At 38.0% G+C, this 18,325-nt stretch overlaps 1 protein-coding gene across 5 annotated transcripts in view; it reads left to right on the forward strand.

The window, feature by feature from the left end:
• Window positions 1-18,325, forward strand: part of LOC143914960 (protein groucho-like) — a 233,096-nt gene that overhangs the window by 107,752 nt on the left and 107,019 nt on the right. The window lies entirely within an intron of this gene.

Below are 18,325 nucleotides of genomic sequence, written 5' to 3' on the forward strand. Positions count from 1 at the left end.
TGCGTTACTACATAAGTCATATAATGAATTGATTATCATTTTGAAATTAAAAATTTTCCACTGTTAAATTATTTTTGCATTTGGCTATATATAACATATACACAACAAGTCTAAATTACTGTAGGAAAGAAGTTTTTAACGTATCTACATATTTATGTACATATGTAAAGTATTGTATTGTAGATATTAGGTGATTGGTGCTCCGTCGACCACTGGTTCACTAGCAATGATCACCTTAGTAAGGACCAATCATCTCTCTGTGCTGAAAATATACGCTGTGTATTAATATTCATCCCAGCTTCATTCGGAGCCGACTGGTCGACGGGCCAAGAACAATAAACCACCCCTACTACTACTCGTTGCGTATTTCACTCCGATCTCGGAAACCCCTCTACACGTAAACGCTACAAAATTTTAATCAGGAGACCCGTTTTATCACATTAAAAATTTCATAAAAATCACAATTGATTTCTGAATGCGTTACAAAATTTTGCAAGCATGAAATGTGACGCTGGGAAGGCAGTTGTGATTCTACCCGGTGACTGGAAAAATGCACTCGACATAGTTGCACTCTCGAGACATCCAAACTTTCAAAGATGCGCAAGGAATATTAACGTAATAGAATTCCACAAAAAGGCGTCAAGGGGTATTTGTATATTATCCGAGGGTGATAAACTGATAAACTTCTTTTGTGGAATTCTATTGTGTAGGTTCTTTTTGAGCGTCTTTGAAAATTAGGACTTCTCGAAACTGCGCCACTATTCAGTGCAATTTAGTGCATTTTTCCGGGAACCATTCTACCTACCCTCATTTACTCCCCCTACTTCTTTCCCTCTGGATTCAACGCTGTAACATTGCACGAAACACGGCAAGCTTTTTTCACTCCGTAAAACGCAGTCTATTTTTTTGTTATTCCTTCTCGGAAACTACAAAAGAACCTCGCAAATTTCTTAGGAATATTTCATAATATAAAATGTTTATAATTGAATGACAGCAGTGGGGCACGTCGGGCGACTTACATACCTGTTCACCCCTCTCGCATTATAATTCGAACCCTTCAGGGTGGGGGCGACTGTACACTTTACACCCCGGGGCGTCCCTCGGCATCTGCCTTGTCGAATTAGGGAAATGGCTGACGTCTCCGGCCATAAAGCCCATATTTAAATTTTCTATTACCCCCTTAAGACGGGGGTGGCAGTGGATGGGCAGGCCGGGGTAGGGGCAGGGACTGTCGACTGGACGGAGCTGGTTTGAGAAGGGTCCCTCGGACAGGGTGTGGGTGACCCGCGGGTCACGTGTATACCCGGGGTGTGATGGCCCTTATCTCGGGGTGATATATGGTATGTATGATAGGGGCATTTGAGCCACGTCTACCCGCTTCGGTCTGCCATCATTTATGTATTTCACGTGCGACGCCGCAACTTTACGTTCGTATTTTCCGACGGAAACTTGCCTCGATCTAATAAATATACTTTTTTTCGTCGGAGTTGTGCTTTTTTTGATTTAATTTGTGTGAAAAAAAAAATTAAATGTGTAAATATTTAGCGTGGATATTTTTTCAAATGCGCCGTTTCCACCGCGAACTACTTGCGGTCGCTAAATGTATATGCGCCATTTACTGTGCGGTTACTACGGACAGGTTGTATAATTTTTTTCGCGTTTAATTTTATCCTCGGTTCGTTTTATGGCGCACACTCGCGGTTTTGATCTTTACCAGGAGTCTGAAACCTTTTTTTTTAGTTAAAAAACATTTTGGCAAAATTTCAAGAACAATATCGTTATATGTATATTGTACATCCATATATCTACAATAGTTTGGTCAAGGATAAAATTATATACGGGTTAAATGTAAAATTTTTGAAGAGACTTATAAAACCTTCCACAGACTTCAATGTGGTGAACGGATAAAACTGGTCACGAAAAAACCGAACAGGAAATTTGCGGTTAGCAAAAGAATGACTTTTTTCATGTGCGGATTTGTCGTGTGTGTAGTTTTCTATGTAATTTAATTTACAGTGTCCACAACTTTCTGAGACAATTTTTTGTTCGGTCTGTAGATTTGCATAGCGGACAAATTGAAAAACATTTATCTACAGTAGATTTTAATAATTGTATCCTTATTGTTTTTTTTTTTTTAATATTTTTGTAATAAACATATATACATATATACTTCAGAATAGCTTATACTGAAGATATACATGTATTCAGAAATGCTTTCTAAAAGTTAATGCAAATTTTATTGCGGTTTTTGTTAAGTTAATACAAATTTTGGTGTTATTTTCAATTTATATACATAATTTGGTACCGGGACGTTCCGGGTCAACCATTGTTTTACAATACTAGTTTCTAACAATTTAATTAAAAGTTTTTTAATGTGAAATTTATTGCTTTAAAGGGCTTGTATTATATTATATTATATAATATTGTACGATTTGATTTTTAAAGTATTGACTCAAATGCGTTGAAAGATATTGATCATCCCAAGTTTTCATATAAAGAGAGTGAGCCGCAGGTGTTCACCGACGATCTAAAATATACGTATACCCAAACCGCAAACACTAGCGTGCAGAGCAAGATTTCCATCCCCTTTTTAGAGTATTCGTAAAATTATTAAGGGTGGTAATAAATTCGCGTTACAGTATGCGTGGGGAGTAAAGTGGTAGTTTGCGAATCGGGATTGTTCATTGTTTACGAAACGAGCCGTGTTAGTGTCGGGGTAAGGGTTTTAGCGACCCGGCGGGGGTGGGTGTAGGGTGTATCGGTTCACATCCCGGCGCCCCTCTTCAGGGCAACCCTTAATCTCCAGCTAATTACAAGTTGTTAGTTGGCGCGCTCGTTTTCACAACCGCCACACCCCCACCCCTCCCCTCCTCTTCATCCCCTTGCGCACCCGCTCGCCACTTTTGAAAGGGAAAAGGCGATGGGGTGGAAAACCGTTTAAATTTATTATTTGCCCCGCTAGGAGGCGCCACACTTCCATAGCAACAAGTACACTAGCGTTGATTATGCTTAATTGCAAGTAATATACCATGTATTGTTTTTTTTAACAATTTTTAATTGGTCTATTGACTATGTATCATTAGGTACATCACCAAGATACATAGGCGGTAGCATAAAAAAATGAGATTTGTTGAGCGGTTTAAAACATTGCTTACTTGGCGGAGTGCTGCATCGATCTAAGCGTCACAGTACATGTTACCAACTTCATCATTCATTCTAGTCATTTATGCCAACTTAATCATTCATACAAGCATTTCTCACAATTTTTACATATATACGCATCATTCTTTGTGGTTATGCAAATATAATTTTCATATCACAGTTTTCGCAAAATTTACGTTATACTAATGAAAACGTAAATTTTGCGTTACTACTATTGAATGATGCACATTTTTGTCTAATTTTAGTTAAATTAACAGGAAAAACTGCGAATTTTTCATATCCAAAATTGTGTTGGAACAATATTGATCTGCCTACTGTAGGAGTTTCGAAACTTTTATGGGTACTATTCTAAAATGTATTGGCTTACAATTAAATACATACAATATATGTACATACATATATGCTTGATGAGTATTTTTTTCTTGGATTAATATAAATTTATTTAAATTCACCGTTTTTATAGATTATTATTCAAATACCGTATGAATGTATTATTCAAAAAATATTTTAATTTTTATCCAATTGAAGGAAATGTACATTAGTTCCGATACCCGTGGGTCTACTGAGAGTTTCAAATTTGATAACAGTATAGTGTATATTGTTATTTTTTTAAGTGTATGTATGAATATATAATATGTACATTCGGTTTCATTATTATTATACTCGGATCAAACATGTACACAAGCTGCAATAGCTCATTCGAGTCCCAGCGTGATGATACAAAAACTTGAGTAGCCAGTGTGTGTGTCGCTCTTATACAGATGTCTGGCGCTCCGGCAGAAGCATATTTGCCAATTTGTACAAACAGTAAATATGCAAAACTCCGCAATCCAAAGCGGCCGCTCTGCCTGAAACAGCTATGTCAACAGCCGGCCCGTGTTTACCGACTCTGTTGGTACTGTAGCCGGGCAGGGTAGGGGGCAGGAGGGGGCTGAGGGGCTCGACCAGGGGCAGACCACCCTCACGAGGAGCTTCTGGGGGGTGTGGGGGTTTGTTTGCCCAGACCGCCTACTTCTGTTTTTCTGCAAAGCTGTTCAAACCGACGAAAACGGCCGAATCCGTAATTACCTTCTCGCTTCTCGTTCTCACCTCATTTCTTATTCTCGTTTGCCTTTTTTCTTCGCGCCACTGTGCCCCGTTCCCATCTCCGAGAGTGGTTATCCTCGAAAACCCGAACTCTACCATCTCCCAGTGGTATGTGGAGTGTATCAGTTGCCCTTGCAACAAAATCGTGTAAACAAAACCGACGATACACTACTTACCGTATGACACCCACGCGGTCTAGACCTCTACACGGTTTTGTGTACTCATACATACATATACGTTAGAAATGCTCTCCCAAAGTACAAACGCCAACAAAACTTTCACGGATTCGTGTGGGCGTTGTGGGTTTTCACGCGACGAAAGCCCAATATGGAGATGGTATCCTTGACCGAAGGGGTCGCTCTTCTAATTGAGTCACGCTGATGTTTGCTTAGAAATTGGGAATAAGGTGTCCGATTTCAAATGGTGGTCTCTTACACGCGTCAAACTTTGTATTGGGCCAATTAACCACTTTTCAACGATTTTATTAATAAACGTTTCCATTGTAATGATTGATTTTCAAAAGCATTCTGAAGATTGTATGTAATAGGTATATACATAAATACAATTCAGAAGCGTTTTCTGCGCCATTTATCCCATAAGACTGGTCTTGTAAGATTGCTGCCAACTTACATATAATGACAGATTCTCTTTGTTCAAGATCGCTAGTTTGTCTCATCGCAGAAGGGTTTCTGATTTCTTACTTTTATACAAGATTGATAATGGTATCCTTAACACATCTGTTTTGAACGAAATTAATTTTAATGTTAATGACCGATTCACCAGATATAGAAATCTGTTATATCCACCGATTTGTCATAAGTAAAGAGCGGACCCAGAGCGCGCTGTTCATTGTTCACATGTTGTAAATGCATTGTTAAAGGTTTGCCGAACCTTTTTAACAAAGCATTTACAATAATGGAACAATAGACGGCTCGCTTCCGGTCCTACCTCTAGTCATAAGTCATAACTAGAGGTAGGACCGGAAGCGTGCTGTTTATTGTTCAATTGTTGTAAATCCTTTGTAAAAAAGGTTCGGCAAACCTTTAACAATGCATTTACAATATTTGAACAATATACAGCCCCCTCACGGTCCGGGCTTTAGTCATAACTAGTCACCGGACCCAGAAGGTGCCGCGTATTGTTCAAAGGTTGTAAATGCATTGTTAAAGGTTTGCCGAACCTTTTTTACAAAGGACTTACAACAATGGAACAATGGATAGCACTGTGACTATCCGGTGTCTAGTCATAACAACACTTCATTTAATAGTACAATCCCATGTATATACCGTCTTTACGATAGTATGGATGAAAGACTCTTTCAGTACTTTTAGGGCTAAGGTGAAGAAGCTAATCTGTGGTTGATTTGATTTGCTGATTCATTGTCATTCATTGTTTATCAATTTTAATATGTTTTTGTCATGTCATGTTTTTTAGATGTCACCAAAGATTTGATTTAAAATTAAGTATTGCCAAAAAATGGGGTGCTATTTAAAATTCACCCATATACTTTGATGGTATATGGAAATAGGAACAAAACTGCATTATTAAATTTGTTTCATCCAAATCGTGGAGTTATCATCTTGGCACTTTATGGAATTGGATTATATCCCAGTTAAGTGCAACATAAAGTCTGAAACATTTCAAAATCATAGGAGAGTACATGCAAATATGTAACTAATGTCTCACTGGTATCCATCCCTGTCGTTGATCTCCTAACATGCTCGTAAAATGGGGAAACAGTAGAAAGCCATTGATGCTCTTTGACGATCATTGATCTCAAAGATTTTTTATACATTCGCAAACCAATCTAAAGCCGCTGTTTGTTTGTGTGATCAGGGCTTCGTGTAGGAGTGGAAGGCCAACAGCATCCCGAGTGCAATTTGTACATCAATTTGTTGGATCACCATATTCGGAATACAATCCGCGCTCCTTTTACGCGGATAATCCATTCGTAAAGTATGATAAATTTTTGCCGACGAGGAGCAGAGAAGATTTGCTTATGGCGCAATGTTTGTATTCCAAATCGCGTACGCTCTTGATTGATTCTGTGGCGGGGCTCAGGTTTCGTCCGGGAAGATGAGGCGAAACGGTACTCTCGGAGAAGACAAATAGCCTGGGCGTAACGCGGTGGCTCTCACGGGGGCCCCCCTTGGGTCCCCCACTTGGCAAACACAAATAGTCGCGCCCTGAGTCAACACGGTGCGTCAGTGTGGGCCCCGGGGCCGACCCGCTCTCTGTTTGCTCACGGCGAGGGGCCCCACTCGTCGTCTCGCCGGGGCCCCTCTTTTGCCTCCACCCTCCTACGAAAAGCGGGGACTCTGTTTGCTCGTCCGAAAGACCGGCGCTGTATTGTCTGTCACTCTCTTGTGTGTGCCGCCACTGGCTAATGCGAATTTATGTTTGCGGATTTCTACACTGCGATGTTGAGCGAAATTTGACACATTTCATTTCCTTGCCTAGATGTCTATGTATCTATCCCACATTCTAGTTTTATATTCACTTTAAAAGATCCCCTTTTGGCCTTCGATTAGAACAGCTCTTGACCATTTTGAAGGTGTAATCGAATAATCATATTTGTTTTCCTAACCTAAATCTAAATATCAGATGCAAATGCTAAAAATTAACCCTGAATTTTAATTTTAGTAAATGTCGCATGACTCCAAAAAATGAAAAAAAAAAGTACAAAAATGTCCTAGATTAGATACCTGTTGTGACCACATACGAAGCTATTTTTAATGTTTTTAAATTTTTAAAATTTTTTTACGTATTATATTTGTATTACAGCTAGCTTTTCAGCAATTTCGTATCAAATTTATCGTAATAATGCTCAAACGTCTGGTTTTTATTTATTTATTTTCCTATTCGAATGTAAGTACATACCTACGTACATAGGTTGGAGCAATTACGTTGAAAAATATTTTGAATTTTGAGCCCTTTATTTTATAATTGGACATATTTATTCAAATAGGATCAAACCCCGTGAGGTTTATTTTGACAATAGTAAATATATATTTTTTTGTGCTTAATAAAAAATATTTTATTTTTGTTTGCATAAAAAAGATTCATGATCAAAACTACTGGGTTGTACCATTATTATATAACCTTTGACATTTATTTATATAATTCAGAATACTTTACACTAAAAGTGGAACTATTGAAAAGCGTGCTTGCACATATTGAAGCAGTCGCAATCTGAAAATCCAACCATGCCTTGAGTAGACAGTAGCTCATATTTACCCACTTGATAACGTGCCGAATGCGAAACGTGGCGGGTTAAAACTTTTTAAAACATCATCATTTACTCGAGAAGCTTTCAGAGAGAGATTATGGGTCAAGAATTATAATTATGGACACAGTGACACCCCAGGATTAAAATTCGGTCGTATTAAATTGATTCGGTGGCTGATTAGCCGGATGTCGTGCGACGGGTCACGTGACGTCACGGCGAAGTTAACCAAGTCTCAGTTTCGGGTCACGAGTCGCGGCAAACTTCCCAGATCGACGGCTTATCTTCTGAGCCTCAGCCCCTTCGTGTGGTTAACGGCCAGAGTACGGGCAAGATTGGGGGGTGGGAAATGGGTGGCCGGCTGAGAAGGGTGGGGCTTGTTGAGTTGCTCTCAGCGGGTTGTGAACCCTACCCTCCACCTCTAATAAGACTTCTTGTATCACCTCGTCTTCACTGTATAAACATTTTGAATTTGAATGTCCACTTTTAAATTATATTCATCTCGATTTTCGCAATTTTTCTTTTGCACGATGAATTTTTGGAATGTGTATTTATTTATTATTTCATCGAAAATGTACACTGGCCTTAAACAAATCGCTCCAAAGCGACGAGTGTACATACTTATACAGATACATACAATACAAACATCCACAGGGACATCAATGGAGACATTTTGGCAGCATTTTATAATCAAATTAGCGAACATCAAGACGCAGAATAACTTAAAATTAGCAAGAGAGATAGGAATGACGATTGAGACGAAAATTTGTCAAACTCTGATAAGAAACGATCGACCTGGAGTCACAAACCAAGGTCTGGCTAGTATTAACCAGCAGCTTGGTCTAGTGGTGAATGTTGAATTATTTCGTACTTGATGTTACGAGTTCGATTCCCCGCTAAGTCTCGCTGTTGGCCAGACCTTGATTTGTCTAGGTCGATCGTTTCTTATCAAAATTTGCCAATTTTTCTGATTTTCATTGAAACGATTCCTGTAAAATTGGCGTTTCCTTCCCAATTTTCTGTTGCGAACCTTTAGTTATTGTTATATTTTAGGTTTCGCCATATTGCTCACCATAGATGTCTCTGTGGTTGTTTATCGAATATAAAATTCGTATTGTTACATGAAAGTTATTTATCGTATTAATACGATGTTTGTAATATACATATGTATACTGACAATAGATGTCAGATATTTAGATTTACATGTATCTATGTAATAATTATGTGGACCAGGAAGGCGCATTTGGGGCTTACCTGTTAAGCCTTCCAGGTATATTTGTATATATGTATGTGAAAATATGTATGTAAAATAAAAATAAAAATAAAATAAAATAGCTAGTATAGCTTGTATAGCTTTCATTTTGGATACCATTATTGCTTTAGTTCTAAAATCATATACTTGATGGAATATTAATAAACAACAATACAAAATAATGCATTGTAAGGCTAGTTTAGGTTGGATTATTAGTTTCAAATTGATGGGTGTTTTCATCGATCTATTTGGGTCAAAGATGTATTTGATTGAACTTCTTTTAGTGTTCTTTAATTCAGAAGTTCTTACAGCCAAATTGTGTATTGCTCGCCATCTTGTTACAAATTAATCTGTTTTTTTTTTTGTTGATAAATTCGACATCAATTGTATGTAAGTATTAACTTACAGAACCTTCTACTAAGTAAAAAACTCAAGTTTTCACAATTTATTACTCAATAAAATTTCCGATTTAAATTGATTGTTTTGGCGCGTGTACGAGTATATGTATGTATGTACTTAACCATACATATCCGTGCACATTTTGTTGATTAGACCGGTTTCGCTGTTAATCCGTTTCGGTGCGGCGGTTCACGCCTTGTCGATTGTTAATTAAACACCGATTATTGCGGAATCCGCTCTACCGACCCTAACCCCCCACCCACCCACCCCGCCGAACCACCCCATCGGCCCCGCGCTGTTATTATTTCATCCCGTGTTGTTGTTTGCGTCGATTATAATCTGCGTTGCGATGATGTCGCACGGCAAATCGGATCAGCCGTGTGATCGGTTTCGATTATTTTTCAAGGATTAAACCGGATTTTGCGGCCGGGCACTAATGGCGTTATCCTCGTCGTCGTCGCAAACGATCAAATCTTTTAATTAATAATCAATTAGTCTATATTTCATTCCAGTACTTAGCAGCAGGCTAACTAAAACTCGATTTATATCGGTCGGGATATTTAATAATAGGAGTCGGGTGTATTTTTCTCCTGTTTGAAATGAAATATACTTGTTGACGTGTGCTGTTAATTATTTTAATGTCTGCATAGCGTACTGGGATAATGATATTTCATTATTTTATAGCGTGGTACTTGTGTAATGAAACATGCTAAACATGGTGTCGTGCTGTTTACGACACATCGTAACGAATATGCATGCAAATTGAATGCACGGTTGAAAAGTTTCAGTTGTTTCAAATTAGTCATTTTCAATTCAATGTGTGGATTATTATGCTGTCAGTATTGTTATTTTAATGTAATTACAAATTCTTCCATTAGTCATTATAATAAGAAACTCAATTGGAATTGATATCTTGTGTGTAGATGCATCAGTTGGTAGAAAAGTTATGGTAAATTATGCGATATTATCTAAATTTTTACATTTATAGAGCCAATATTTCATGTTATTATGTCATCATCATCATCTACAGCCATTCACCATCCACTACCGGATGAAAGCCTCTCTAACACGTTTCGATTCTTCTCCGCTTTGTGCAACTCTCATCCACCTCACTCCACACACATTTCGTTTAGCCAAATAGGACAATGCATAATTAAACATAAAGTGATATAATATAATTGGATATAGAATATATAATAGAAATAGAAATAGAAATAGATCAATCAATCAAGACTGTCCTGAATTGATGTAAGGAAATACCGAATACATCAACGTCATTCAGCTCCCCGCTAAGCATACGATAAACACGCTGCAGATATGAATATTTTAGGGAATTGGTTTTGAAAGGATTAAGTGAAAATAGTGCAGCGTGTCTAGAATACCTTACTGGGATCCTGAAACCTACCCTACTCAGTAAATCGGAACAATCAAATAAACCATTTAGGAGCTTAACATTTGAAGGACGGAGCGTCGTAATCGAACGAGTGTCCCGAACCGGAGTCGAGTAATACCCCAGTATTTTTTAATCAAATTGCAGCTTTTCTCAATACAAATGGGTTCAATATATATCTTATTAATCATTTTATACATCAACTTAAAAAAGTTTTAGTCCTATAGCATGTTTTTGACTATTTTTGTATTAAAAAATAACGACAAGCATCAACACGCAAACGCACATAGGTTTAGACCAACAGGCGACTGCACGACTCAATAGCCACGCGCCGAAAGCGACGAAAACAATAGCTTACGAAAATATAGCTGTCTCTTTATCTCGCATTGATTCAATGATCAACAAGAATACGCAAGCGAACAGTTAAACACATTCTAATCGCTACCGCCTTTAAATCATACTTTGGAACGTATAAATGTATTTTTTACGCTGTACTCCTTTTCTAAATCATACGAAATCTATTAAAATAAATTTCTTGTAGTTTATTCTAGGAATACAAGACATATATGGTGCATAGCTTTGAAAACCACATAGTTATTACGAAAAGCGTAAAAATTGGTGCACTTGCATACCCCACTTCCGTGAGGGAGGGTTAAAGAAGATGGTGGGCGGAGGGGAGGGAAGGGAATGTCTGGATGCAGCAGTTGCGTATGCAGCATCTGCACAACTGTCAAATACAATTAAAAACAATCAAAAGGGGATACTTTGGAGCGATGACATTTTGAATGTGTTAGTCGACACGTTGTTTATTCGACCGTGCCATATCGCGAAATTCCGTCGGTTCGCGATAGTCCACATCGTCGAGAAGGGGGTTGGGTGGGTGGGTGGGTAGGGTGGGTCGACCGAACGGATTAGTTGTACCATGTCCGGACAGGGTCGGCTGCTGGGGGTTGGTCGGCCGCACGCTCTGCGGCTGCGGTGGGATTTGAACCTGCGCCCTCGACTCGCCCAGACCGCACTCTGACCACACGACCGCTACAAACTGCGGCTACGCTGGACCCTACCACCCCCCCCCCCCCCATCGGACCCTCCCTTAACGACCCCAAACCCCCCGACCCCCGTTCATTATTAATCCGGCACGAAATTCGGGAACGGCCGACACCGCACCGCGTTAAATAAGGGATGCGGTCCTTACCTCGCTACCGTATTCCGCGCACCACCCCCTCAAATTGTCCCCCCCACCCCACCCCCCTCACGTCTCTGTCCCGGTACAACTTTTACACGTGGAATTCCGGAAGCTTTGAAATTGCGGTCGCTGCGAGGATTTGGTGTCGAGGTCGAGCCGCGTTCAAGCGTTTTCACGTAAAATCCCCGAGTACAAATTTATATGTAGCTTAAATTGGTCAATTCGTGGAGGCGAAACCCTCTTCAAAATTTTATTTTTTCGCTTCCACATACAAACAATATTGTGTGGATGTGTTTCGAATTTTAGATCAGTTGCTATAAAGCGGTATTTTTTTTTTTCGTTTTTGCCACATTTTATTTGTAACGAAATACTCTACATAGATACATAGTGTCGTTTTCGAATTTTAAAATTATTTTTGAATAATTAAAACAATTTTCAAATACACTATCCGATGTTCAAAATTAACTTCATGATATTTTCTTTAATCCAAGTTTATCTATTTAACGGAATTTACATATGGTTTTTTATTTCGCTCGGTATTTGTAATATAAACTGCTTAAAAATGGCAAAACAATCTAATAGTATACATTCATTTGTTTTTTTTGAAAAAAAAAATATATTCATAGAAACTTTGATATGTTTTCGATGTTCCCAAACAAGCCTTACATAGTTACAAAGTCTCTTTCGAAATTATATATTAGATTTCTTAAACTCTCAACCTAAATACTTTTGGTTTGTTCCAAACTATTTAAAAACCAATTTTTGTTTATAATATTACCATAACCATAATAAAGAAGCAGTCTACCCATATCATCATTTTCATCAAGTTAAATGTTTATAACTTTTAAATTTTAATCTTATTAAATTTGAATTATTTTTGATCTCATATTTGTTTGAAAAATAAAATCGTCTTTAATTTACACAATTGATCTCTCATGTTTAAAACGTGCTCTCGCATAAAACACAGAGTGAGCAGGTGATACAAAATCCTAATATGCGCAACCGGCCAAAGGGCAGTTTTAGTTATAGATCACCGGTCGAGGGACCCTTGCGGTGTGTGGGTAGTGGGTGGGTTAGTTCCACCCAGCCTCCCCCCCCCCCCAGTGGTCGAATAGCCTCCTCTCTTGGTGGCCTGGCCGACCCTGGCCACAAACCGCCCCTGCAGGATTTATTAATGAGGATTCCCCGAAGTTTCGGCGGGGGCGGCGCGCTATCCGAGTGTCGATTTGCGCCCATTGAATTATTGAGCACTGCCTATTATGCTCCGACTCTGGACTTCTATCCTTTGCGGCCTCTGACACCGGTCACGTAATCGACATATTAGCAATTTCCAAAAAAATACTTCATATAAATAACTGTATAGATACCCCAATCTATTTTTACTTATACTATAAATGCGCCGCAGATATCTTTTTTTACATATCATCATCATCTACACTCTACAGCCATTCACCATCCACTGCTGGATAAAGGCCTCTCCAACACGCTTCCACTCATCTCTGTTTTGCGCCACACTCACCTCACACATTTTCCTAATTCGGTCTTCCTTTACCCTTTTGCATTCTCTCGAGTACCAGTCAAGCACTTGTTTTGTCCAGCTTTCGTCCATTCTTCTAGCCACGTGGCCCGTCCATTGTCATTTCAATCTCTTCATTCTATCTACTATATTTATGTCCACTATATTTTGGGGATTTTTTGAAAACCGTTAGTCCAATCGAACTGAAACTTAGTATCGATTGTTGAAATTCTTATCGATACGACGTAAATTAGAATGTTCTATCCAATTCGAGACTTGATTTTGATTTATTATATCAAAATTATGTTTATTATATCAAAATTATTCTTTTTATTATATCAAAATTATGTTCAGTTTACATCTTATATATATTTTAATAGCTACTGATCTACTGATAATTTTCTATTTTACAATTTAATTTAATTTGGTTAGTAATCATAGTATTACATTATTCTAATGTTAATGTACAGCATAATAGGAAAAAGAGCTCAAAAACCTATTTACAATTCTTATAAATGCTCATAATACATAATATTAATTAAAGACTCTATAAAGTCGATGATCTAAAGCAGATTGTGTCTGATTGTGGCAGATTGTGTAATCTAACAATCCGCAAAATATTCCAATGATGTTTACAGAGAAAATGTACAAAGCGAATCAATTTTATACAACAGTAACTTTAGTATTTTCATTTCCAAGAAATCAACCCACGTAGGTTTGAATGTTAGAAGTATTAGTTTTTCCATCAGAAATTTATAGCGATTCATTAGTATTTTTTTTGTATGTATGAGCAATCTTATTTCGTTCATTGGAATGATGTTTGGTTAATGTTTAATTATACGTGTCGTGGAACGAGCGTTGATGATCAATAAAAAATCATCATAATAGGTTATGTCTCTCTCTCTCACACTTATTTAGATACCATTGTGCATTTGTTACGCCACACACATTGCGAACACATTTTTCACGCGTTTGATTGATGATTCAAAGATCATATCCCAGCCGCTGTGAGTTCATTCATCGTGTTTGCTATTCACAGTAACCGTTCGAAGCCGGACTTAATGATTAACACATTAGCGTCCGGTGCCGTCTTGTTGTAATTAATGTAAGCTTTCGGTTAACATGATAAAAAAGTGCTCACGTCTCGCTTAATTAATTGACTCATATATACACATTTAATTCATTTACTCAGTGCGCACCTGGCGTAGTAATGTTCGAGACTATTACGATTGGCAGTTTCTTCTTTTTTTACTCGTAAATTGTGTTTAGATAATTATCTTAGCGGAATTTATAATTTTAGCAGTGCAAATATGTATATGACTTTTAGCGTTTTCCTTTTGAATATATGTATGTATGTATACGGTTTTTAAAACTGGAAATGAGTCAAAAATTGGTATATGTCTGGTTTGAAATTTGACTTTTTTGAATTTTTTTTAAATTATGTAGCATATTTTTTTTTATAAAATTATAGATCGAAAATAAAACAGATTTAAATATTTTTTACCATGAATAATTCTAAAATAATCTTTTATCGCTTCATACTTATTATTCAAATGTAAACATAGTAAAACGTTTATTAATTTTTCATTTTGAAACAAATTTATATAAATTCATAGGAAATGAAATTGGGCAATGTTGCTCATATAATCCTACAACATACAGATATTGTATGTCCATTTTTGAATTTGTATCAAATTCTAAGTATGTATCGAATTTCAAGGTAGTTTATGTATACCACGCAAAATGGACATACAATATTTGTGCACCAAGCCATTGATATATTCTAATACCGCTGGTTTCTGGTGGCCAGATCTTAGATTCGTCACTCCAGGTTGATCGTTTCCTATCAAAGTTTGTCAATTTATCGAATTACACGACCCATGTTCAATGCATTTTTTTGTATCCAATGCTACCTGGAAAGGCTTAGCGGGTAGTATTCTTGTTTACTTTGTACATGCTCAAAATACAACGCCTAACGGCGTTTTTCAGCACTCAAAGCTTTAAGGAAGTCATGCCTCAAATCGGGTTGATGAAAACATTGCTGTAAATGTTTTAATAATATAAACGAAAATAAATTCGTGCAATAGATGTTGATACGGGGAATGACGCATGAAATGCGTCATCGGATTCTGGCGCCGGAATTTCGACTTGTACGACACGCGTTTAACCCTTTGCGGACCGAGCATCAATTACAGTGTGATTTGTAAATGAGTGTCCCGTATCTCTCGCCCCGCCTAATTATTCATGCGGCCCGCGTGATCATACACTCCGGCCGCGCATAAATCAAAACTTCCCGGACAGTTTAATTGCGGGGCCTCGCGCCGCCCCTGCCCTACAATTGTTTTGCTAATTCACTAATTTAATATGCCCGTCGAGTCGGCGAACGCGCTCCTCAAACTTTTTTCTCGTCTCGGGGGGTGGGAAGCACCGCCCACCCGACCGTATACTTAAGTATCCCGCGATAATGTACATGTTGAGGATCGCTGGTTTCGATTGTTTCGAGATGAGTGCGATCGGAAGTGGCTAACCGACGGATTAACCGAGCTGCCAATGGGAAGTCGGCAGCTTATTATGATAAAGGATCTTGCCGGATTATTTCGGCTCCGGACTCCGATTGGGGGTTCAAGTTCCGACCGGTTTTCGACCGATTAATTACTGTGTCATCACGCCGCTTTGCGCTCGACCAGTGACACTCCAGCGTTAGAAATTGTTGCCTTATTTTAACTCTGAATGAATTCAGTATTTTTCTTTTACATATAGCAGCGTGATTTAGTAGTGAGTGTTGTATTTTTTCGTGCAAGATGTCACGGGTTCGATTCCCACTAGAGTCTCGTTGTTGGCCAGACCTTGGTTTGTTGAGGTCGATCGTTTTTTTATCAGAATTTGCCCATTTTTCTGATTTTCATTGAAACGATTCCTGTAAAATTGGCTTTTGCTATCCAATTTTCTATTGCAAACCTTGATTTATTGTTATATCTCAGGTTTCGCCAGATTTTTCTCCATAGATGTATCTGTGGATGATTATTGAATGTTAAAATTCGTATTGTTACATGAAAACATGTTATTGATCGTATTGTTTACGATGTTTGTAATGTCTGATCATAGATGTCAGATGTTGTTTCGATTTACATGTTTATGTGTGTAATAATTGTGTATTTAATATATGTAATATATAATTTCTCGAGTCTTATGACTTATGAGTGTGCATGATTAATTGAAATAAAATAAAAATAAAAATAAATAAATATAATGCGACTAAAATGTCAGTAAGTATATGTAAGTAGCGTCTGGCAAGGTTTCAAGTTGCCTTGTTAACCGGTAGACGGAGAAACTCTTGAGTTTGCATTCAATCGAAAATTCCTCTGGTACTGCATTCGAATTAGCAATTTTTCCTCAGCTATAAAGCTTGTATATACATATATACATATATGCTTTGGTATGTGCTCTTTCCTTCTGCATATTTGAATTTCAATGCTGGAAATATGATCGTATTTCATGTGAATTTTAGCATCGAAACTCTGGCAGCTGTCGTACTTGGTGTTTGCAATGTTCAGAACAAATTTAGATAAACATATGCAAACTTTCTGCAGGATATGCCATGTATTAAAACATTTATTATAGTATTTGAAAAAATATAATCGAAGCAGTATTCTTGCCTAATTAATCCCTTTATATATATAAAATTCAATGTGTTCGATTTAAAATTTGGATATTGATCCAATATAAAACACACTGAGTGGTATGGGACGTCACACCCCTGGCTTTTAAACAGTAGGTTTCGGGCCAAACCGAATTCGGGCGTAGTGCATGTGCAGAATGCACATATTTGGGAGGTCGCACGTGTATACGTATCCATATACAAATTTTATTTCATTTCAGTAGTCTTTGCAGTAGACAAACTATAAATCTCGATTCCTATTGGTCTGAACATCTTACAATACATAGCTGACCAATTGGTATCGCATATCATTCTCCTTTGCGAACAGCCGTGAAATAGAACATTGATTTATACTTTTTTTTACATACACATTATTGAGGAAGTGGCTTGTATGCCACACCGAATTGTTTTCGTCGATTGTTCCGCCGCGGTGAGTTAAATGTCCGTGAAAATGTGCGCGTTGGATTTTTTTATTTTGTTTTTTGTTTTTTTTTTTGCCGCCACGATTACTAATTTGTATACGCGTTCGGTCAGAGCGCGTATCCAAATCAGGTAATCTTTTTGACCGCGAACCGTGACCGCCGTATATACGTGTGTTTGTACATGAATATATGGATCGTAAGTTACGCAAGTGGGGTAAATAGTCTTTTGGACGCGTGTAAAGTGACCGGTCGACTGTAACGTTCGTCCAAATTGGACGGGTGCATTCGTATACCTTTTTCGGTTCAAATGCGTCGTTTTGTCCGCTCGTTCAGAATGCGGTGGCCCTTAACTCTTTACGTCAGGCGTGTTAAGCACGTGGAATTTCCGAAATATGTGCAGGTATATAGGTATGTGTATTTCCGTGAAAGATATGCCGTGCTTTGCTTTTATATGTACTTTCGTGCACTGCTTTTATTATATATAAATGTATCTGTTATTTACCTTTGAAGGACGGAGCGTCGAGATCGAACGAGTGTCCCGAACCGGGGTCGAGTTTTTAAATCAAAATACAGCTTTTCTCAATACAAATGGGTTCAATATATATCTCATTAATCATTCTATACATCAACATAAAAAAGTTTTAGTCCTATAGCATGTTTTTGACTATTTTTGTATTGAAAAATAACGAAAAGCATCAACACGCAAACGCACATAAGCTTAGGCCAACAGGCAACTGCATGACCCAATAGCCACGCGCCAAAAGCGACGAAAACAATAGCTTACGAAAATATATCTGTCTCTTTCTCTGGTTGATCAACAAGAATATGCAAGCGAACCATAGATATATAATACACATAGATGGGCCCTGACGTGTGATTTTGGTCGGAGATCTTGTCTTCACTAACTAGCGGGGAAGTTGGGTTTTTTTCCCTACGACGCAGTGGTACCTACCTACCTACTGAGAGAAACTGTGCATGCGCCATGTATTTTGCATGCGCCAAAAGGGAGACCAGTATAAAGCGTGAGG

This window comes from Arctopsyche grandis, chromosome 7, assembly GCF_051622035.1.
Source record: "Arctopsyche grandis isolate Sample6627 chromosome 7, ASM5162203v2, whole genome shotgun sequence".
In the NCBI taxonomy this organism is placed as follows: Eukaryota; Metazoa; Arthropoda; class Insecta; order Trichoptera; family Hydropsychidae; genus Arctopsyche; species Arctopsyche grandis.